General features: G+C 52.4%; 1 protein-coding gene across 6 annotated transcripts in view; it reads left to right on the top strand.

Moving 5' to 3' along the window:
- The first annotated feature begins 1,876 nt into the window (after window positions 1-1,876).
- SEMA4D (semaphorin 4D) overlaps window positions 1,877-23,495 on the top strand; it is a 100,346-nt gene continuing 78,727 nt past the window's right edge. For 2 of the 6 annotated variants that reach the window (XM_081151634.1, XM_081151629.1), the window contains exons 1-2: window positions 1,877-2,008; window positions 4,383-4,435. The gene's annotated coding sequence lies outside the window, so the exon portion shown is untranslated. Of the gene's footprint in view, window positions 2,009-4,382; window positions 4,436-9,744; window positions 9,891-23,495 lie in introns of those variants that run through there. The other 4 variants (XM_081151635.1, XM_081151636.1, XM_081151630.1 and 1 more) reach the window with 4 other exon arrangements.

Genomic DNA, 23,495 nt, shown 5'->3' with positions numbered 1-23,495 from the left:
AGTGCAGGACTGGCCGGATGTGAGTTTTAAGAAAGCATGGCATGGGTCTAAGAGCTGAGAGAGGTCCCAGCCATCATCCCTCAGCTGCAGGCCCCTCCGGCAGCCTCCTGCGGTACCCCAGAACCTGTCTAGACGCTGACCCTGAAGGACACACTTCTCCAGGGGTGGCCGGATCCTCTGGCAGGCAAATCTGCCAAAAAGTGCTCACAGTGGGCGGAAACCTACTCTCTAATCTAATTTCCACCCATCTGTCCTCCTTCTGCCCTTCCTAAACCCACAGGGTAATCCTTCTTCCAGGATAGTTTTGCAAATATTTGGATTCCACCATCCTGTGCTCCACTCATTCATTTTCCAGGTTGAAGGCTCCAGTGTGTCAATGACCCTCCCCTGGCATGCTGGTGGCTGTCCTTAGACACCAAGCAAGGGCACCGTGTCTTAGACATTGTCCAACTCATAGAGAATTCAGGAGAGCCCCCCAGTCTCTGCAATGCTTGCATTTATCGATCATAAGATTGGGTCCCTATTTGGAGCATGGGATGCTGTTAAAACAGCCCTGCCCTAATTCCTTCCCAAGTTTTAACCCAAACCGGATGGGGACTTAGGTTCACAGACTCCTCTAGCGGATGGAAGCTTGGGAAGGACACCACTCTCACTTCCCGTACAGGGCACTGTGGACTCTCAAGCAATTCTCCTCCCCGATGTGCGGCTGAACTTGGAGATGACCGCCTTCTCTCTACCTTGGGAGGTCAGGATGGGTCTCCCAAGTTCACCTTGGAAGCATCAGAGCCAAGACAAACTGGAGTCTATCAGATTCCAGGTCATGATCCTCCCCCACCCCACCCCCAGGAGGGGGTGAGCTTCCACGCCACCCTGTCTGCATGTGGGCACCAGCTTGGCCCTTGTGGTTTTTGCCGGCCTGCTGTGGGTTCACTGGTCCTAAGGTGCTGGGGCGGGGGAGGGGGCAGCACGGAAAGGCAGGAGGCCCCTGAAGCTCTGAGGCTCTGGGGCCTTACTGATCATTTCGAAACGACTTCATTTTAAAACTCTAGCTCTGGCTCCCAGCAGCCAGCGGTCATCAGGAAAGTAGCCAGGCCTGGTTAGCATGAACCCTGACTCCTGACTCAAGAACTGTGTCCCTTTCTCAGGCCAGTGTCCCTCAAGAGGCCTGCCCACCAGGCCGGCCACGGTCCCAGGCCCACCACTTCTCCCTCCAGGCCGACGTGAGCAGTGTTCTGGGGGCACGGGCCCCACACCCGTGAGAGTACAAATGAGTGTCACCAGGGACTGCACTGGAGACCCCTTTGCCATCGGGGGTAGAAGATGGTGAACACTTAGTAAACAGTTGGCACAGGGGCACAGAAGGGCCTGGGAAAAACCGAGGTTGGGGGCGGCACGGGCCGTCCTCAGCTGAGAAACGGCAGAGGGCCTGGTTTCAAACGTTCTTGCCCAAAGTCAGGTTTGCTGACAAGCAAAGGCGCAGTGTCCCGGCGCCCACGCGCTCTGCTCGCGCGCACCCTGGGCAGGAGATCCCGGCAGAGCTGTACCAGGGCCTGGGGCGCCAGCTCGGGCATTTGGGGGGCCTGGAAAGGGCGCAGCCTGGCAGGGTTCCCAGAAGGAGCAAGTTGGTCCGTCAGCAGGTGGTGGGAGGGTAACCGGGCACTTCAGCGGAACTCGTGCTGCGCTCAGCAGAGCCGGGGCGGGCGGGGCAGCCCGGGGCCCCGAGGGGCAGTGAGGGAAGGTGCAGGCAGGGAGGGGGAGCGGGGTGAGGGCGGGAGGGCGGCGCGGGGGCGGGACGGAGGGGGGAGGGGCGGGCGGGAGGCGGGGACTGGGGGCGGGGCCTGCGCGCGGCCCGCTCGCTCCCTCCCGCGTCCGCCCCGCGCCTCGCCCGCCGCAGCATCCCCGCGCCGCCCTGCACAGCGGCCCGGGCGCCGGGCCTCCGCCGCCGCCGCCGCCATTCCTGCGCCCGCGCCGCGCTCGCCGGGCGGGCACCGCCGGGGCACCGCGCCAGGTAAGGGCGGGCGGGAGAGGGAGCGCGCGGGCGGGCAGGTGCGCGGGGCGGCGGGCCCTCCTCGGACCCCCGGACTCCTCCCGTCCCGCTCCCAGGCGGCCGGAGCGCGCGGGTGGCCGGGACGGGGGCGCGGGTCGCGGGGAGCGGGGGGAAGGGGCGCCGGGGGCGGGGGGACCGGGGGCACGGGGGCGCGGGGGGACGGGGGCGCTGTGGGACGGGGGCGCGGGGGGACGGGGGCGCGGGGGGAGCGCGGGGACGGGGGCGCGGGGGGAGCGCGGGGACGGGGGCGCGGGGGGAGCGCGGGGGGCGGGGGGACGGGGGCGCGGGGGGAGCGCGGGGACGGGGGCGCGGGGGGCGGGGGGACGGGGGCGCGGGCCGCCGCAGACCCGGCCGGGAGCCTGGCGGGCCGCCGGTGGGCCCCGCGCTCCTGGCCGCCGGCCCCGCCCGCCCACTCGGGCCGCTCCGGCGTGGCCTCCCCGCGGCCGTTCCTTCCCGAGGCCGCCGGCCCCGGCGCGCCCAGCCAGGTGGGGCAGGGGGGCCGGGCTGGGCGCTGCAGGCCCCACTCCCTGGGGCTCCGGCCGCGCGGTCCTGGGCAGCCGGGGACCGCGGGCCTGCGCGGGGTGCACCTGTTGCGGCCCCGGCGAGCTGCGGCCGAGCCCGCGGGGGGGGGTCGCCAGTGCAGACGAGGAGAGGAGAGTTGGGTCGTGGTCGCCTGTCCGTTTGCTCGGTGTAGGATTGAGTGGTGGGTAGTTCACTGAAGACGAGGCCTGCAGCTGAGGGCTGGGCCTTGCCTTCTGGAGTGTGTGCCCCACGGAGCGGCTCTGCTTTTGTTTTGTCAACCTGCCCGTCCATGGAGCACACCCCAGGCCCTGCAGCCAGGCCCTGCAGCCAGGCCGGCGTGGAGCCCGGGGCCAAGCAGCCGGTCCTCCTGCTCTGAGCCTGTTCAAATCCTGTAGGTGCCACTGAGTGGAAATTCCCAGGGGTGAAGTGACATCGCTGGTTCATATCTGCCCTAGGCCCGGGCCCTGCCTGCTGGCTGTCTGGGTGCCGTTATTTGGGGATGATTACTGTGTCCCAGAAATAGGCCAACTCAGGCAGCGGCAGGGCCAGGATTCTGCAAGAAATAATGCCCCAATTGTCACTTGAACGGTTAGTGTCTGCACAGCGTCTGCAAGAGTGGGGAATAAAGCAGGCCTGCTCTGTGACCCCGGGCACCATGTGCTGCCATGGAGAAAACCTTCAGGGATGAGGGACACACTGGGCATTTCTGTGCCCAAGGACTGTCCCCCTGGGGGACCAGACGCTCAGATTGATAAGTGTCTATACTACACCCAGCAGGTGAATCGAATCAAGAAATAAAAACTAATGGCTAGGATTGAGAGGCAGCTCTGCTGGGGCCTCCCCTTTGGGGTCCCTCCCTTACAAGGTGTTGCAGGACCTCAAGCTGGCATGGGAGGGAGAACTGACTCCCGTGACGGGTTTTACCATCTGTCTGTCGGTGCCCTCCGAAATGGTGCCATTGAGTTCCTCTGCCCAGCCTCCTGACCAGCACACATGTCTGTTGGAAGATGGAGCCTCTCCTCTGGTGACAGGTGCTCTGGTGGCCTTGCCCGGAGTCCTGGGCTAAGGTGTGGGGTGCCACACAGTATGGCCAGCCACACAGTGTGTCTGGGGGTAGAGAGAGGACCCCCACCATGTGGGTAGTCTGAGGCCCATCTCATCTCAAGCGCCTTCTCCACACCAGGCAGGAATGTCTAGGCCAGTGGTTGGGAGTGCCCACTAATGGCCTGCTCTGAGTGAGAGGAGGGCCCACCACCAGGGCCAGCATACAGCAAAATCAATAATGCATCGCAAAGATCAATAGTTGTGTCTGTGCTTCTGGAGGGAGTCCACCCCCCAACATCCAGCATGGACAGGCCCAGGCCTCCCACCCCTCCCACTGTGTCCCATTTCTAGTGGCAGGGGAGAGATGGGCAGGGCTGGGAGGGTGGCTGCAGAGCCTCCTCCTGACCTGTGTCTTGATGTCGTGCGACCTATGTCTCTTGGGTGTCCCCAGTGTCCCTGGGTTAGGCCTCTGAACTGTACAAGTAAACTGGCTTCCTGGTTGTTTCATAATTTATAGTGACTTTCCCCTTCATGCTAAGAATTTGCTTGGTTAAAAGAATTCCTGGGAAGGTGAGGTGGCAGGCAGTGGTCCCCATCCCCTGCCCCCAGGCATTTCTTGGAACAACAGTGGTGACCTTTTAACAGCCCAGGCTTGCAGGGTGGTGGTGGGGTGAGGCTGGCTGTGTAAAAATGTACAAATGAATTTGTCACCGTTGACTGTCAAGGGTTGTCCCTGAGAGAAAGCTTTTGTCCTTGAAATTCTCTGCAGGAGACAGCTGTTTCTCCCTTGACCTTTCACCATTCCAGAAGAGAGAATAGAAGGTAAGAAGAAAGTGGCCAAAAAGTGACGGAGGCGTGGTGGGAGGTCCCCTCTCCCTCGGCCTCTGCTCTGGCTGTGCTCTGGCTGTTGGGGCGAGTCTCGGGCGTCGCTGAGAGCTGGCAGGTTGGGCTGGCTCCTCTGCAGTGGAGATGGCATGACTCGAAGCCCTTTCCAGCCTCCCTGCTGTAGGCTTTGTCTAGAGCTGGGGTGGTGATTTCAGCACGCCAACTATGGTCCCCCTTGGGACTAGCAAACTGGCTGATCCCAGTTCCTTGGAGCTGGTCACTTCCAGCTCACCTGGCCCTCCTGCATGCAGGCCTGGGCTGGCTTCCTGCTGCTGCCGCTGGCCACTCTAGCAGCCTGGTGCTGAGCCCCCACCTACGTGCCTGTGTGAATCTTCCTCTGGTCTGACGGGACCTGTTATTTGGCTTAAAAATCTCAGATGCTGCCCTTGAAGGCAGAGACTCCATGCCCTCCTGGATCACTTCTTAACAGCACCCCTGGGTTGCAGGCTTTGAATGAAATGCAGTCAGATCAGTGATTGATCTAAGTCACTCCTTTCAAATATGATGGTGTTTATGAGACAGCTGGATATATGTTGAGCTAATGATGATTTTGTAGGATGCCCTTATTCCTCAATAACAGCACTGTTCATGTTAGAGAGATCTTTACCTTTTAGTGATAGACACAGAGGAAACGATACTGTGTGTGGGATCTGCCCATGTGTGGACGGTGTTGGGTCCGGGTGAGGGTGCCTGAGGATTTGCTATGCTGTTTATCTGCTTCTGTGTATTTCCAAAATTCTCCGTAATAAAAAGTTAATAATAATCTAATAACCCCATTTTTCTCCCAGAAATGTGCCATAGGATCCTTCATTTCATGAAAGAGTTCAAAGGTTTACTTCAAAAGGAGTACCAATACATTAAGTGCAAACATCCGTCCTTAGTTTCACATGTATGAAATGATCCTGTGTACGTGTGTAGGTGCTTAAGTATAGAAACCGATCTGGAAGGTTACATACTTTATGGAATAGATAATTATGGAGTGCCCGCTGTAGGTGAGTGGGGCGGGCACTGCTCCAGGTTCCAGGGACACAGCTCTGAGCAAAAGTGTCCACAGTTAGAATGGGCGGGAGGGAAGGGTGTGTGTGAGTGTGTGGGCGCGTGCTGGAGGAGGAAGTGTGTATTGGGGGAGGGTCCGGGAGTGGAGGGGGGAAGCCTATACCTATTTCCTTTATATATACTTTTGATTGGTTTGTTTTTTCTAAATGGTATTATTTTTGTAATTTTAAAATTAAATTTTAAGAAGGGTTCTTCATTAGGTAATATATCATATTTTAAATATTCTAAATTTCTATATCTAAATTTAAATTTAAGTGGCATTCGATCTGTAGAAATTCCTTTTCCTACACACCTTAATAGATGATGTGGCTTAAATGAAGCACTCAGTGAATCAGAAGTCACTGGCCCTCTGAGTAATACTCTGTGAGCCATTAAAACACAGACATCAACAGGTATCCTGCCCTCGGCTAAGATAGACAAGACCCAAACCCTGAGAATTCAACAGCAGCACATCACCCAGCAATGGGAGAGCATGCAGAGGCAGTCTGTGCTGCCTGGGGCCGGGCGTCACCCTGGGTGGGAGGCCCTCGCTCGGACCCGCGTGTCCTAGTCCTCGCGGAGGAGAGGAGCAGGTTCCCCGCAGAAGTGAAAGCAGAGCCGGGCCGGCCTTCGGTGCGCCCACTGCCCGCTGGCAAGCCGGCCCTGGGGCTGCGGCACTCCTTTCCAGAGGCTTTGTCTGTTTCCTCCTTTCGTTTGGCAGAGGCTGTGTTAAGTAACCTTACTCTGCACTAACAGAAAAAGCATAAAAGTGGGAAGTCCACGAAGCAAAAAGTGCAGGGTGCCTGGAATCCTAGTTTTTTGTTTTTGTTTTTCTATTTTCCTGTCTTAGTGCAAGAAATTGGAGCAGCTTTTCACATCAGAATACAATTTGCTTTGATCTAGCGTTTGGCTGTGGTTTGGCTTTGCCGGGTGTGTGTTTCGATTTTGTTTGGAAGGATAGTGTTCTGGGGCCTGCCCAAAACAAGGGCTAAAGCTGGGCCCCTCTGCTCTCACCTTATGTTTGGGAGTTTTCATTGTTGTTGTTGACCAGTGTTTTCTGTGGCCTAGGGAGGGCACAGCTGGGCTAGATCCTGATCCTGGGGTCATATCTGTATGACCCTGAGCCTGGGCTGTGTCTGCATAACCCTGAGCCTGAGGTCGTGTCTGTGGCCTTGAGTCGCCTGCTGTCAGAACAGGCGCAAGCACCCATCCCTTTCCCCATTAACCTCTGGCTCGGGCTGGCTTCCCCATTCTTTGAGGGGCTTTGAGGTCCTATCTGAGCAGAGCTGTGCCACCCAGGCATTCAGGGAACTAGGCAGGTCTGTGATGTCCCATCACTCATTTTTCTTGAAGTGAAGGAGGTGGACCTTTAAGGCCCTCTCTACTTGCACATTTGTCCACTTTGTGTAGTCTCTCTGTTTCTCCCGTAAATGTTTGTTGACACCAGTTGCAGCAGGAAACCGAGAGAGGAGGCCTGCCTGTTGGGAGCTTATGGTCATGTTGAGGGAGACAGATGACTACAGAGAGAAATGTATTAGGTTATATCACCTATGAGGCCTTGGTGCTCCGAAGAAAGAAAGTGTGGGGTCCAGGGAGCCAACATGCAAGGGAGTCAACAGTTGGGGGTATTTCGGATTTGAAATTAGGTGGCCAGTGGGCCTCCCTGAGCCAGTGGTGTGGAGGAGGTCAGAGTGACGGGGGAAGGAGGGGGACAGACATCCAAGGTCACATGAGAGGCCAGAGGGCAGAGTTAGAGTGGCCACTGGGACGGGCGCCTGCCCCTTCCTCCCCCATGCAGGCGGCAGGTCTAGCTAGACCGTGGGTGTGTCATGAAAATGGAGCTCACAGGGTAGTTGGAGCAGTAGAGGAGTCCAGGGGACCCTGAGATTCTTGCTCAGACAGCCAGAGGGCTGGGGTCAGCATCGCCCTGAGATAGAGAATGCAGGAGGATGGCCAGCTCTCCAGACAGCAGCTGGTAAGCTCCATCGGCGTCCAGGTGGAGGTGGTGAGGGACTCACCCCACAAGAGAGGGGTTGGGGAAAGCAGCCTGGGCGGGTGGTGCTGGCACAGAGGTGCTATCTTAGAGCCATGCTCCAGATGCCAGGGAGGGGGTAGAGGAGGAAAAGAGAGGTCTGAGGCTGCTGGACAGGAAGGATGGCCAGGGAGGCAGGAGAAAGCCATGGGCGTGGGGGGGGGGGGAGGCACAGCAGCAGGTGCTAGGGGAGGAAGGACTGTGGGCCAGGGGTCCAGTGAAGCGAGGACTGAGAATTGACCTTCCAACCTGGAGTGGTCGGGGGAGTGTGGGCCAAGAGTTTATGAGAGAGGGGGAGGACCTGATGGGCACAGGGGGTGAGAGAAGACCTCTGGTTCAGGTCTCTGCCCCGAAGGGAAGGCTGGAGTAGAGGGGAAGGTGGGGAGGAGGCTCCTGCCAGGGTCCCCCAGTCCTAGGTGGATTAGGTAGGTAGGAGGGATTTCTGGGTCAGACCAGGTGTCCCCTGCAAGCTATGATTGGCCTGTAGTGTGCAGGGTACCTCTGGGGTCTGGAGGCAGGGGAGGGGGCCCGGGTCGCAGAGAATGGCTATGGGAGCTCAAGATGGCCAAGCCCCGAGCACAGTGATGGGCACTCAGGGGCGGTGGGCTCAGGAGTCCTGGAGAGCCAAGTATGCCAGGCCCTGGGCAGGGGCAGATACCCTCCCGTAGGAGAGCACAGCTGTGTGGGGCAGAAGAGGGCCAGGCCCGCTGGGAGGTGAGGTTGGGAAACTGAGGCTGAAAGTGAGGCCTTGACGTCGTGCTTGTCCTGTTGCCAGCTGGGCTGTGAATGTTGCTTTCTGAATTAGCCTGTCATTTCCTACCGTGAGCTCCAGATACTGGCAAGGGCCAGGCTTTCCCTACATCATGGACTCAGTTCCACACCCACTGAACACTAGGGGAACGAGAGCACTTGTCAAGGCGTGGTCCCCATGCCAGCAGCGCCCAGTCCTCAGAACTGGCTGGAAGAGCGGGTTCTCAGCTCCACCCTAGCCCCTGAATCGGAAGCTCTGTTTTCACAGGCCACCCAGGGGATTCCAACGTTCCAGGGAGTTTAAGAGCCATTGGGTGAGGCACAGGCTGCCCCCTGGGTGCGCTGGGTGGACAGGAAGGCAGAGACAGGGCGTGGTCCTCACTTGGGGTGGACATTAGACTACTGTGCTTATCCGTAGAAACAATGTTTTGTTAACCAATTTTATTGAGGTATAATTTACATACAATAAAAGGTACTTGTTTTAAATGCACTGTTGAGTGAGTTTTGACAAATGCACACAGTTCTGCACCTGCCACTGTAATCACGGTAGAACCAGGGCTGATAAATCCTGGCCTGCGCGTCTGTGCCACACCCACTCACCCATCCTTTATTATCCAAGCCGCTTTGATTGCACCAGGTTAAGCCTCGGACACAGAGACTGTTTTGTCCTCTGAGCCCTCCCAAAATTCCCTGTTGCCCCTTTGCACTCAACTCCCCCCACCCCCGCGCAGGCAGTCACTGATCTATTGAGATTAGATTATTATACAGGAGATTTGTTTCTTCAAGAGTTTCAAAACGGAAGCATGTGTCATAGACTGTGTCCCGCTTCTTTTGCAAAGCACGATGTTTCTGAGACTTATGTGTTGCTGAGTGTATGTCGTGTCTTTTATTGCTGAGTCCTGTTTCATATCTGGGTGTGCCATGGTTTATTGGTTCAGTCACCTGTTGGTGGATGTTTGGATTCCTTCCTGTTTAGGGTGGCTGTGAATGTAAGTGCTATGAGCTACAACTCAACACAAAAGGACAAACAGCCAGTTAAAACATGAGCAGATGTATCTCCAAAGAAGATATACAAATCAGGAGTAAGCACATGAAAAGATGCTTAGCATCATTAGTCACCACAGTGAGAGACCCCTTCCCATTTACCAGAATGACTTTCATCAGAAAAATGGAAAATAGTGTTGATGAACATATGGGGAAATTGGAACCCTCCTACATTGCTGGTGTGAGCATAAATGGTGCAGCAACTTTGGAAAACCCTTTAGAGATTCCTCAAGAAGTTCAGCATGGAACCACCTGGTGCCCCAGCAATTGCACTCATGGGCATCTATGCAAAAGAATTGAAAACATATTCAGACAAACACAGTACACAATCGCTCGTAGCAGCAAGTCTTAGTGTGGACATGCGTTTTTTTTTCTCTGACAATAGCCAGAAGATGGAAACAGTGCACACATCCGTCCCTGGATAACTGGATAACCAGATGTGATTCATCCAGATGGTGGGATGCTGCTTGGCCATGGAGGAACCGGGCACTGACACATGCTACCTCATGATGGCCCTTGAAAACCTGCCAGGTGAAAATTGGCATAAAAGGACACATATTTGATTTAACTTATATGAAGTGTCCAGAATAGGGAAATTCATAGACAGAAAATAGGTTGCCAGGGTTTTGAAGGGAGGAGAGTGGGTAGACTGCCTACTAGGCTCAGGGCCTCCTTTCGAGGTGATGAAAATGCTCTGGGAATGGACAGTGGTGATGGTTGCAAAGTGTCTCGGATGCACTCAGTACCGCTGATTGTACACTTTCAAATGGTTGAAATGGTAAATCTTATGTGCTTCTTGTTGCAACAAAAAATGATTTGTGCATTTGTGTGCAAGTCTCAGTGTGGTCTCATGTGTTTTCTTTTCTCTCTGGTGCCTCCAGATGAGCAGGTTGTGTGGGAAGTGTGTATTTAACTCATAAGAAACTGCAAACTGTTTTCCAAAGTGGATGTATCATTTTCCACCCTCACTGCTCATGTGAGAGTGCAGTTGTTCACGTCCTTGCCAACACTTGGTGTCGTCAGTCTTTAATTTTAGCTCTCCTAGTGGGTATGTTGTAGTGTTGCATCACTGAGGTTTAGTTGAGTATCTTTTCCTGTGTTTATTAGCTACTTATATATATTCTTTTAAGTATCTGATCAGATCCTCCACTGTCTTTTGAATTGGGCTGTCCTCTTATATATTTGAGTTGTAAACGTTGTTTGCGTATTCTGGATTCAAATCTTTTGCCAGATATTTTTATGGCAAATATTTTCTCTTAGTCTCTGGCATGGCTTTTTATTTTATTAACGCTACCTTTTAAGGGCAGACAAATTAACCCTGACTGAATCCAGTTTTGTCAGTTATTTCTAGTAATTTGTGCTTTTTGTGCCCTTTTTAAGAAATCTTTGCCTAACCCATAGTCAGAAAGATTTTCTCCTATGTTTTCTTCTGAAAATATTTGATTTTATATTTTATGTTTATATCTAATATCTGTTCTGAGTCAGTTTTTAACTGGACAGAACTAAGGATTAAGGTTCATATTTTGCATAAGGACATCCAGTTGTTCCAGCCTCTTTTATTAATGAAACTATTTTTTCCCATTGATTCCTCGTGGCATGTTTGGGAAGTAGTTGAGCATGTCTGTGTGGCTTTGTTTCTGGACTCAGTTCTGGTCTATGTCAGCCCCCAAACCACGCTGTGTTCATGACTGTTGTTTTATAATAATTCTTGGGAGTCAGGTAGTGTGAGCCTTCCAGCTCTGCTTGTTTTCAGTTATTTTGTCTATTCTAGGTTTTGTGCGTTTCCATACAAATTTAAAATCAGCTTGTCTGGTTCTACAGAAAAGCCTGCTGGGTTTGGACTGGCATGACACTAATTCCTTAGATCAGTTTGGAGAAAATTGACTTCTTAGCAACATTGAGCGTGGACTGAGCCAATGAGTGTGGACTGTGTCCCTGTGTAGTTTCTTCACTTCTCCTAGTGACCTGTAGAGGGCAGCGTACAGGTCTCACAATCTTACCAAACTTATTCATAAGTATTTCATGGTTTGAGTGTTACTGTAAACAGATTGAAAATATATTTATTTTCCAATTTTTATTGCTACTGTATAGAAATATAATGGACTTTTAAATATTGTTTGTTTATGTGACCTTTCTAAATTCACTTATTTGTGTGAGTAGCTCTTGGTAGTCCCTTAAAATTTTGCACATAGATAATCCTGACAGTTATGAATAGGGACTCTTTTACTAATTTCTTTCAAATTCCAATGCTTTTTATGTCTTATTCTTCTTTCTTCTCGTTGTCCAGGACTTTTCATATACTCATTAACAGAAGTGGTGAAAGTCGACATTCTTACCTGTTCCCAGCCTTAGGAAGAAAAAACTTAACATTTTTCATTAAATATGATGTTAAGTGAAGGTTTTATGTAGATACCTTTGATGAGATTGGGAAGTATTCTGGTTCGATGAAAGTTTTTATCATTAATGAATGTTGAATCTGGCCATAAGCTTTTTCTGTATCTATTGAGATGATCATATGGTTTTTCTTTTTTTCCTTAAATATAATGAACTATATTGACTGATTTTTTAATGTTAAACAACCTTGCATTCCTGACACAACCACAGTTGGGAGAAAGGGAGAGAGAGAGGGGGGAGAGAGAGACATGGAGACATTGATTTGCTGCTCCACTTGGTTACGCAGACATTGGCTGATTCTTGTATGTGCCCTGACCGGGGACTGAACCTGTACCCTTGGGGTATCAGGACAATGCTCTGACTGACTGAGCCCCTCGAACTCAGGGCTTGAGTTCTTTTCTTGTGATACTCGCACTGCTTTCGGTATCCGGGTGATGCTGGCCCCACATAGTGATTTAGGAAGTGTTCCCTCTCCATTTATTTTTTAAAAAAAGAGTGTGAGTAGGTCTGGTATTGTTTCTTGCGTAAGTGTTTGGTAGAATTCACTAGTGAAGTTTTCAATGAGGAGGCTTTTACTTATAAATTCCTCTTCTCGACGTAGGGCTGCTAAGATTTTCTGTTTCTTCTTGAGTCAGTCCTCACGATTGTATGTTTCAGGGAATCTATTCATTTCATCTGAGTTGTCAAACTTGTTGGCATGAAGTTCATAATATTTCTTTATTATCCTTTTAATGTCTGTAGGGTCTGCATGGTGTTCCCTCTTTCATTTTTGGGCCTGGGGTCCTTTAAAAAAAAGAAAAACAAAGCCCTAGTGTCTTCCCGCATCCGCCCAGTTACACAGAGCCTCCTGGCACAACGTGTACCATGGTTTTGCAAGCAGCTTGGGGGGTTCGGACCTGCAGCCAGAGTTGAAAGCCTCCCAGGAGGAGGCAGGAGGGAAACTGCGTGCTTCCCGGTGGTCCAGGCGGGCCGCCCCGAAGGGGAGCCGGCAGGTCCACGAGAGGAGAGGAGAGTGTGGGGTGCAGTTTGAGCACAGGCCCTGTGTGGAGAATGCCAGTCGGTGGTGGCCCTGGCTGGGGTGGCGGCCCTAGCGGGAGCCTTGCACCCACACAGGCTGTGGTTGGACTTGTGGGTGCGCAGGTGTTGAGTTAGTGCTTGACCCAGAATGAGCACCAGACGGGAAGGACAGCGACCAGGCCTGGAACCCACACCACACCACAGTACATAGACTTCCTTCTTGCAGGGTGGTTCGTTTTTAAGTCAGGTTTACCGAAGTATAATTTGTACACAGCAAGATTCCCCTACTTTCATGTCCTGTTTTGTGAGTTTTGATACCTAGTCACGAAACCACCACCAAATCAAGGTACGGAACATCTCCATACCTTCACAAATTCCTGTGTGCCCGTCCAGAGCCAGATCCCTTCCCCCACTCTCCCAGGACCACAGATCTGATTTCCGCCCTCATAGACTTTTCCAGAATGTCGACTTGTAGCCTTTGAGTCGGCTCCTTCAGTCAGACTCATTGTCCAAGTGTTTGCACGGTAACCAACACGGTCAGACCCTGTTCGTGGGTGATGAGTGCCTCTGATTGCAGAGTTCAACGGCAGGGATGGAGGCGGGAGGCTGTCGTGGGAAAGAACAGTGTGGTGACAGTCACAGTGACCTTGTGTGTGACATGCCGGGTGCCTTCTCCGCCTGTCTCGTGGAACCTTGACCACAGCCCTGTCCAATTGAGACAGTCCTTACCTCATGTTGGCTGGTGAGGAGACTGAGAAACGTAGTCCTGGCCAGGAGGGGTGAAGCGGGACCTGAGCCCAGAGCCGGGGCTGGAAGCCCGCAGGGAGGCGCACTTCCCCGCCCGCAGCCTCTGGGGCACACCAGGGGTGGCCGTGGGCCAGGGCATTTTAAAGACTTTAAAGATGCATGTACCATTGGCCATTTGGGGTTCGACATCTAGAATGTTGCCCTGAGGAATGATGGGTGTAAAGAAGGGTTTATTGGAAAGGATGTCTCCTGATATTTATAAATAGAAAGCCCAGGCTCCAGCTCAAGCACCGACAGACGGTCAGGAACAAGGATATGTAGTCAGATAGCGAGTCTCTAAAAATAGTGTGAAACAAGACCAAGGGGAATCCACACGACACACCAGATGCTAAGCCCGGTCCTAAAGCAGCATGTACAGCAAGGACCTGGAATTGCCTAGAAATGGCCAGAGAGCCGCGCCGGGACGGTGGCCGCGTGACTCGCTGACTGCTGGTGATGTCTTCTCCTGACGCCTGTCTGCCCCTGATGTTCTGCGGGAAAGCTCGTGTGGGAATCATAAAAGAAATACGGAGAAAAAGTGGACAGCAGGCTCTCGATCACACACACAGATCGATGCCCTGAGCCTGACACTTTTCTGGTTATACTCGCCTTGTTTTAAAAAGCATGTGGACGTTTTACTGTTTGTGAAAAACATACTGTGGGAAGCAGAGCCTCTGCGTTGGCCTCTCCGGGATGGGGCGTGTGGGTGCTGTGTGCGTGCACAGAGGTGCCCGCGGGGCTGGCGGTGGGCACAGGCTCTTCTCACGTGCTCGGCCCCAGGAGAACCTGCCAGGACCGTATGCGTTGAGCCAGGAGGCCCTGCCTTGGCCTGTCACCCCGAGTGGAGTGTGTGGAGTGTGCGGCCTCAGCAAGGCCTGTGTGATGGGGTCAGCAGCAGTGGTGCCTGGAGGGCTGCAAGGTTATGAAATGAGATGACCCGTGAAATCTCCCGCCTGAACTGAACAGGGACACGTGTGGAATTCAGTGTCACGGTTGAAAACAAGCTTCAGAGCAGGTTCAGAGCATGTATGATATTGCTGAAAACATTTTTATTAGAATATTAAAACTTCTTGGCACTCAGAAAGTGTGGCACAGAAAGTGTGGCACAGAAAGTGTGGCTGCCTCTGACCCTGAGGATGACTCACAGTAAGACATGCGTTTTATACTGAGAGGCAGCACATACACACATTTCCACCAAAGCCCACGTTTGTAATGCTCTCTGACATTTAGCTCTATTGTACCTTATTTAAGAACCGTGTTTCTACCCCCCATGTTGAAAAATACCCACCTTTGATGTCTAGCCCATGTGTGATGCCATGAAATTTTAAAATTTATATCAATTTGCATTATGTAAATATGTGCAAGCTGTGTATAGTCTTATTATTTCCTATGTCAGCTGGCTTGTTCCTGTGGACCACCCCTCTCCTCAGTTTCTCTAAGTCCTAGGCTGGCACAAGTTGGTACCTGGAGCACAGGGGCCACCATGGCCGCCCCAAGTGGCCACGGTGGGCCTGCAAGCTGAGCCACGCTTAGGGGCCAGGAACCTGGAACAAAGCAGTCCCTGAGCAGGTGCATCAATGATGTGTCTTTGAAACTAGAGGACGTGGCCTGGGTTCAAATGTGGGACCTGGGAAGCTAAGCCACTTGCTGCCTTGGGCCTCCCTGGAAGCCATGGCCGTCATGTTTTGTGACAATGGCCTTTCTACACGGGGCCCCCAGTCTTCCCACTCCATGGATAAGACCACCCGGGGCAGGGCCTGGGAAGTGGGCCTTTGGGGAGCGGCAGATCCCTGGTCACCGCAATGACAATGGGCCCAGCTGGCCTTCAGCTGAAGGGAGCCCTGCACACTGTGCACACTTATTTCTGCAGAAGGGACAGAGACAACCTGTGCTTGGGCCAGCACTCTCCCAGGTCAGTATTGGGGTCCAGAGCCCATGGTCATGGGCAGAGGGAGAGCAAGCCAGACGAGGTGCTTCCCGCTGGACCACGCATATAGGTGCTGATGGGAGATGCCTGCCATCAGGAAGGGAACCTTGAAGGTGGGCACTGACCTACAAGGACTGGCCTGGGGTCTCAAAGTCAAATGCTGAATCAGAACTGGAGAGTGAGAAGGAAACAGTGGGGAGCTGAGGGGGGAGAAGGGCTGTGGCAATTTAAAATATCTGGCTGCAGATCCATCAGCATTGCTGGCGCTGGGATGCGGTGTCTGCCCCCACTTCCCTCGTGGGTTGGGGTGGCCTCGGGACTACTTGGATCTTGAATCCCTGAGGTGCCAAGTGAGGACTTAACAGCCCTGTGGCCACTGTGCTGGGATGAAGCCCGAGCCCCAAGTAGGCACCACAGTGGGTCGTCTGGGCTCTGATCCCCATGTGTGGGGTTAAGCCTTCACATGGTCTCCACCCTTACCATCGGGTTCCTCAGCCAGGACCTCAGACTGTGGAGCAGGGCTAGGGTCCCTGCCATGGCCTGTTGGGACCCCCCAGCCCACAGGACCATGAACCTGCTGAGCCTGGGGTCGTATGTTACAGGCAGGAGTAGCTGGGGCACCAGGCCTCCCGGGGAGAGGGCGGGCCCATGGGTGCTGAGTAGGAAGGTGGAGAATGGACCCTAACGGTGCAGTGAGGGTGATTGATTCCATCCTGCCTTCCTGGCAAACTGGTCACAAGGACACCTGCTCCCACCTCATCCAACCACAGTGCACACACGTGTCCTGGAGCTGCTGTAACAAGACAGCACAGACTGGGGCTTAGAGCACAGGGAGTTTATGGTCTCCCAGGTCGGGGGTCAGAAGTACAAAATCGAGGCGTGGTCAGGGTCATGCTCCCTCTGAGGCTTCAGGGAGGATCCTCCTGCCTCCTGCCTCTCCCAGCCCCTGGTGGCTCCAGGCATCCCTTGGCTTGTGCCCATATCACTCCAGTGTCTTCTCCATCACCACATGGCCTTTTTCCTGAGTCTGTGTCTCATAGGACACTTGTCATTGGATTTAGGGCTCACTTGGATGATCCTGTTAGTTACACCCGCAAAGACCCTTTCTCCACATCGGCCGTATCCGCAGGCGCAGGGCCGTGTGCTGAGCAGCCTGCTGCAGCCCGTGAGACGGCAGCGGGGAGTGGGGTGGGGCCTGCAGCGGGTGGCGGGCAGGGCAGCAGGGCAGCAGGCGTTCCTCTTGGCCAGGATATATCCCAGCGAGGCGTTATCAGCAGGAAAATGGAAACCGAAGCTGCTCTCTGCGTTTGTGGGAAGTTACAGAAAGAGCACAGTGGAAACTTGCTGCTTTGTAAAATAATTTTACGTTGACTCAGAGGGGAAACAGGAAAGGCCTTCTGTCTTTTTATGTGAGTTTTTATCTCTGCTGGTGGGGCCTTTTAGTAGTGTTTCTACAAAAATACTCGTCGAATCTTTAGTGGGAACAGGAAATCAGATATGCTGACTAATCTTTCCTTTATTTTAATCGCATTTTTATTGTTTAGAAAATAAAGAGAACAGACTAGAAGCCTCCTGCCCAATGTATGTGCCCCTTATTGCTGTGTTTCTCAGGTGTCTTCCATGTTGTCAGACACGTGTGCACACACATGCACACATGATAAGACATGTTCACATGGATGGTCTTTCCCCAAGGTGTGGTCCCACCTGGAGGGTTTTGCAGTGTGCTTTTCTCACTGAGCATGTGGCATAGACACGCATGCTTTATGTGCTGGGCATGGCTCTGCGAGGGCTGTGTGGCCCAGTGGGCGCGTTGCCCGCTCAGTGTCCCTCAGCCCATGGTGGAAATTTGGGTGTCTCCCAGTCTGCCACATCCTTGGCCATTTTCCTTGGTGTACCTCAGAGTATTTTTATAAAAAAGAGTTTTGGAATCAAAATATTGGAGTCAGAGGTGTATGCATGTTCAGTTTTGACTGGGTACCTGGGCTGTGGGCAGGACAGCATGGTGCCCACCCCCATGGCATCACCGGTGAATTTAGTCTTTACCACTGTAATCAGGAAAGGGAAGGTCACGGGTGTCCCATTACTTGTTTTCCATTTATTGTCATTTGTATTTTCCTCTTCAAAATATGAACTGAGTAGCTGTTCTTTTACTAATTTTATTGATTTGAAGCATTTATTTCTTTCATTTTAGAGTGTTCTGAAAAAGGAAGACCTATTTGAAAGCATTTTATCTGTAAGTTTTTAAATAGACATTAATGAACTCAGACTAGAGATGAGTGGGGCCATTGCCTGCTTCCTGGGCTCATCTAGGAGGTGGGAGTGGGGGTGTTGGTGTCCTGAGGGGCCTGCCCTTTCATGACCATTGCTCTCTGCCAGCCAGCTGGCCACCTGCCAGCAGGACCGCAGTGACCCCTGTGAATGGTGGGGCTGGAAGAAGGAATTGGTAGTATTTGTAGTAGGTCATGCACGTGTGCACACGTATATATGTGCACTTGTGCACACGTGTGTACATACATGTGTGTGCGCACACAACTCGAAGTCTGCATTACCGGTGGCTTCCATGGATTGACGTGTCTCTGCCCATGAGGATGCTTACAGAACTGTTGTCATTAAATCTTAACTGTTTTTTAGCCAAACAATAAAACTCACCCCTACTCCCCTTCCTTGCCGCCTGCTTGTCTAGAATGAAGAGGCGTGGGTGATAGTTCCTGTGCTGCCACCGGAAATGCCACATGCTTTCCTGGGAGTCACTGTGCGTCCCAGCCAGGTGCTGGGTGCTGTGTCACCAGTTATTTGTACACATGGCTTTTTGTTGGAACCCTCCATGGGGTGCCATGTGCTCACAGGGGTGGGGATTCTCTCCACAGTGAGGGTCTGCTCTGCAGCCCAGGCTGGGTGGCCTCTCAGAAGCTGTGTCCCTGGTTGTATTAGGGTTCTCCAGAGAGACAGAGCCGACTGTGTGTGTGTGTGTGTGTGTGTGTGAGAGAGAGAGAGAGAGAGAGAGATTTATTTTAAGGAACTGGCTCACATGACTTGGGAGGCCGGCAAGTCTGAACTCTGCAGGGCAGGCTGATAGGGGAGATCCAGGGCACCTGGAGACTTATAATCTGCTGATTTAAATGTTAATGCCATTCAAAAATACCTGTACAGAAGCCTCTGGAGTCATGTTTGGCCAAATACCTGGGCACGAGGCCCAGCCCAGGACTACACGTAAAATTAACCGGAGTGCCTAGACGCCAAGTACCTGGACCCCAAGGTGGGCCGCAGGTAAGGTGCGTGTGAGCTGTGGGAAGGTGACGTGCTCCCTGAGCAGGTAGGGCTTCTGGCTGGTCCCCGAGGCCACGGGCCAGTATTGGCATAGAGGAAGCCTAAATTTCTGGCATTTAGAGGGTGCTGGGAGGGCACCTCAGCCTTGTGCCCGCCGAGCCTTACACATGCTGGCTGTGCAATTTGACCCTGTGTTTAGGCCTGAGCGACTGTCCAGGTGCCTCTGGGATGATTCCTGCCACCCTTCCTTAGAAAATGGATTTCCTTGCTTAAACACGCCAGGGCATATATGAACAGAAAGCCTCGGTGCTCCGCCTCCCTATTTTCTGAGCTTTGTTTGATCCTGGCCTTGCCATCCTGTCCCTGCCTTGTGAGCTACTGAAATTGGCCTCCTGTCTGCCTGGCTCACGGGCATCAGGCCTCTTGGTCATCCTATTACTTTGATGACAAATTATCACCATGAAACAGAAGAAACGGGATATGATGTTGGGGCTCAGGCTGCTGTGTGCGTGGGTTTGGCGGTGAGGTGCCTGGTGGATGAATGGACAGAAGCAAGGAGGAGCACTGCAGGCTCCCAGCTGACCAAGGAAGGCGGCTCTTCCCTTTCTTCTCCATCGGGTGTGTTGGACAGGAATGAGTGAATGCATGCCTGCAGCACGGATGAGCAGGCTGGTCCCAGAGGCTGAAGGGGCCCAGTGTGGCTGGCGGCGTGCTGGGCGGACGTTGGGGGACACGAGTGCTAGGCTGTGACCAGGGTGAACATTGGTGTTCTGGGCCTGGGGCCCGACGTGCTCGTGCTTCCCAGCTGGCTGAGCTCAGAGGGGACCGTCACTAGGAACCCGGGACCATGCCCTGTCCTGCTGCCCTTACAGGGCACTGGCACCGTGCGGAGCTCCACCTGCCCTCGGCCTCAGGAGTCCTGTGAAGCCTCTGGTCTCACTGTTTCTAGGAAAAGCAAGGCCTCTGGGACCTGCCTGAGTTTGCAGCTGCCCTGGTGCTCACCATCTGGCCCTGGCTTCTCCCGCAGAGGCTGGTGAGCCTTTGTGGGCACCCTGAGCTGACAGCCGGAGGGTCCGTTGGATGCCAGAGAGCTGCTTTGGTAGTGGTTTGGCGCTGGAGGACAGGCCTGCAGACGAGGAGTGCCAGGCCAGGGTGGCCCTGCAGGGTGTCCGGGGCCTCCACAGCTGAACCCCGTGGGGCCCACAGGTGACAGACCCGAGGTCAGAATGTCTATTTCAGCATTCGTTACGGAAAGGTTTGGCCACGAGGAACATGCGAGTGAAGGGTAATTTCTCTGACTTTCCCTCTGGCGACGTGTCTGTCAGGCAGAGTCTTGGAAACAGTGGGTTGATAATTTTCCATGTCTTCTGCCAGGATGCTCTTGGAATCACAGAAGTGCATAATGAAGCCTACAGTTTTTAAAACGGTGCACAGTTCTCAAGCTTGGATCCAGCAGGAAAGTTTGATGGTTTGAGGCCTAAGCACAGGGGACAGAGAGAAGCTAGTTCAAATGAGTTTAGAGATTCTTTACTTCTTTCATCTGTGCATACAAGGGAACATTGCTAGAAGTTAAGAACAGATAGACATTCAAATCGGTTTATCATTTATTTGTCCAGCATAATCTCTGTGATGTTCTTATTTGTATTAAAACACCAGTGATTTCTTGACTCAGTCAGCAACACAAAGTTTAAAGGAAGGTTGCCCAGCCAGGCGTGGCTCAGTGGTTGAGCATCAGCCTAGGATCCAGGCGATCAGGGTTCGATTCCCGGTCAGGGCACATGCCTGGGTTGCGGGCTGCAGCCGATCAATGACTCTCACATCATTGATGTTTCCATCTCTCTCTCCCTCTCCCTTCCTCTCTCTGAAATCAATAAAGATATATTTTTAAAAAAAAAAAAGTTTAAAGGAAGGTTAATCACTGCTGAGGTGCTTGGGATGCACAGAGCTGGGTGAGGGAGTCAGCTTGTGTTTTTCTCTGGTGCCCATTGATGCCAGGTGTCTAGGAGCTGCAGTTTGCATTTGGACATCATTGGGGGTGAGTCTGTTGGTGACCAGTGTGGGGAGGCGGGAGGACGTGTGCCCGGAAGCTGGTGCCCCGACATCCACAGAATGGCTGGAACTTCTCTGAATCGGGAGCGTGGACAGTGCAGCACCAGGATCCACAAACACAGCTGGGGGGTGCACCTCAGGGAGGGGAGGTGGAAGAGGGGCCAAACTTCTGTCACCGACTGGTTCAGAGTCTCCGTAGCCCTCTGTGTGCATGCGTGTCTGTTTGAGGTTCTGGCTGGTTCGGTTATGGCCACAAATGCAAGCTGCTGCTTCTAACCAGAGCTGCATTCTATCTCCTTTGTGGTGGCCTCTTCTGGGAAGCAAAAGATAGTTCTTTGAAAGCCCAAGGGCTTGGACACATTCAGCGCAGCGGCCTCACTTTTGCTCCTGGCCACAGGATGAGCAGGCCCTGACCGGTGTGTAGCGGTGCAGTGTGCATGACACGCCCAGGGACATCTGGAGTGCCACACGCCAGACCAAACAGCGGCCGATCTACAGTGTGAGCTGCAGCTCGAGTCTTTAGTTTCTTGGTTTTAGAATTCCCCATTTATTGCTTTATTTTTATACAAATACAGTTTTGTACTTCTACTTTTCTGATGAAGAATGAAGGTGTTGTGGTAAAATATACATAACATAAAATTAGCCACTTAAGTGCACAGTTTAGTGGCATTGGGCCCACTCATTGCTATGCAGCGTCCCCACCCGCCCTCTCCCGAGTCCTCATCACTCACACGGAGACTCTGTCCCCGCACAAGCTCCCCGCCCCTCCCAGCCCCTGGCACTTACAGCTGCCCCGTCTCTGAGAATCTGACGACTCTGGGGACCTCCCGTAAGTGGAGTCACACAGAATTTGTCCTTTTGTGACTGGCTAAAAGTAAAGATATTTTTAAAAACATTTCAATTTTTTTTCTTTATATTTAAATTAACATACTGGGGAAACACTTACATTGGTGCACAGCTCTGAGTTTTATGCATGTATAGATTTGTGTGACCACCTCCACAGTCAGGATGCAGGACATTCCATCGCCCAAATCTCTGCACTTTTCTGTGGAGTCACACCCTGCCCAGCCAAGCACAGGTGGGGCAGAAGTAGGCTTACAGTTGTCGTGTGGAAAATAATACAATAATTAATAGGTAATAATACAGCAATAAGCTCCGTTTCGCATACTCACACTGTAAACCTGCTTTCGCCCGCCCGGTACAGCTGCTGACCTCTCTCCCCTGTAGTTCACCTTTTCAAGAATGTCCTGTAAACGGAGTCGTGCAGCAGGCAGGCGGTCTTGGAGGTTGGCCTCTCACTTGGCATACTGCCTTTGAGGCTCAAACTGTTGGTTCTTGTTGACCGCTGAGTAGTATTTCCCTGCACACTTGAGTAGAGCTGCATAAACGTTCCGAGTGGGCTTTTCTGTGAACGCATGGTCTTGTGTCCCAGGAGTGGGCTTGCTGGGTCGTATCGCATGTGGGTGGGTGTTTATAAGAAACTGCCAAAATGTTCTCTGGATTGACTGTCCCTTTTCACATTCTCACAAACAACGTCGGCTACACTTGATATTAATTTGGGTGGGTGTTGTTGTTTTTTTTAGCTATTCTGATGTGCGTACAGTGTCTTGTTGTGGTTTTAATTTGGCTAATACATGAGCTATCTTCTCACATGCTTATATCCACTTTGGTGAGATGTCTGCCCAGGTCTTTTTTTTCACATTTTAATTGGGTGGTTTATGTTCTTCCTGTTGAGTTTTGAGAGTTTTCCATACGTTGTGAATGCAAGCTCTTTGTCAGGTACATGATTTGCAGATATTTTCCCTCAGTCTGTAGCATGCCTTTCATTCTCATAGCGGGATCCCTCACGGAGCATCCCATTTTAATTGTGATGAAATTCCGTTTATCAGCTTACCAGACGTGACAGTGCGCTGCTGATCTCGCAGCCTGTGAGACTCACTTGTTACTTCTAAGAGCTTTTCTCTTTTAGTGCCTCCCTTGAAAATTCCTTATGGGGTATTTTACGCAGGCAATCATGTTGTCTGTGAAAGGCTGTTTTAGCTCCTCCTTGCTAATCGGCATGCGTCCTGTATCTTCTTTTTTCACTCGCTAGCCAGGCCTCCAGTGCAGAAGCGGTGAGAGGGGACATCCTTGCCTTGTTTCTGGTCTCAGGGGAAGCAGTCAGCCACCCACTGGGTATCATGTCAGCTGTGGTTTCTTCATGGACGCCCTTCATCAGACGTGGGAGCTCCTGCTGTCCCTAGTTTGCTGAGAGTTTTTATCATGAGTGGATGCTGAATTTTTTCACATGCTTTTCCTACATAAATTGATATACTCCTGTGTGTTTTTATTTAAACTCTTAATATGCGGATTACGTGTATTGAGTTTTGCAAATTGTGCATTTGCCTTGCATTCTGGGATAAACCCCTTTGGTCCAGTTCGCTGATGTTTTACTGGAGGATTTTGCGTCTGCGTGCACGGGGCACGTTGGTCTTCCTGTGCGGTCTGTCTGGTTCCGCTGTCGGGGTGATGCTGGCTGCGTCGAAGTTGGCAAGCATTTTTCCTCTTCTGTTTTCTGGAAGATGTTATGTAGAATTGTTATTTCTTAAGTGTTCAGTAGAATTTGCTGGTAAAACCATTTGGGCCTGGAGATACCTTTTCCAGAAGGTTTTTAGCTATGAATTCAATTTCTCTAATAATTGCAGCATTGTTCAGGT

This window comes from Miniopterus schreibersii (genome assembly GCF_964146895.1).
Source record: "Miniopterus schreibersii genome assembly, chromosome: 11".
Lineage (NCBI taxonomy): Eukaryota > Metazoa > Chordata > Mammalia > Chiroptera > Miniopteridae > Miniopterus > Miniopterus schreibersii.
This window is presented reverse-complemented; position numbering and strand designations above follow the sequence as displayed.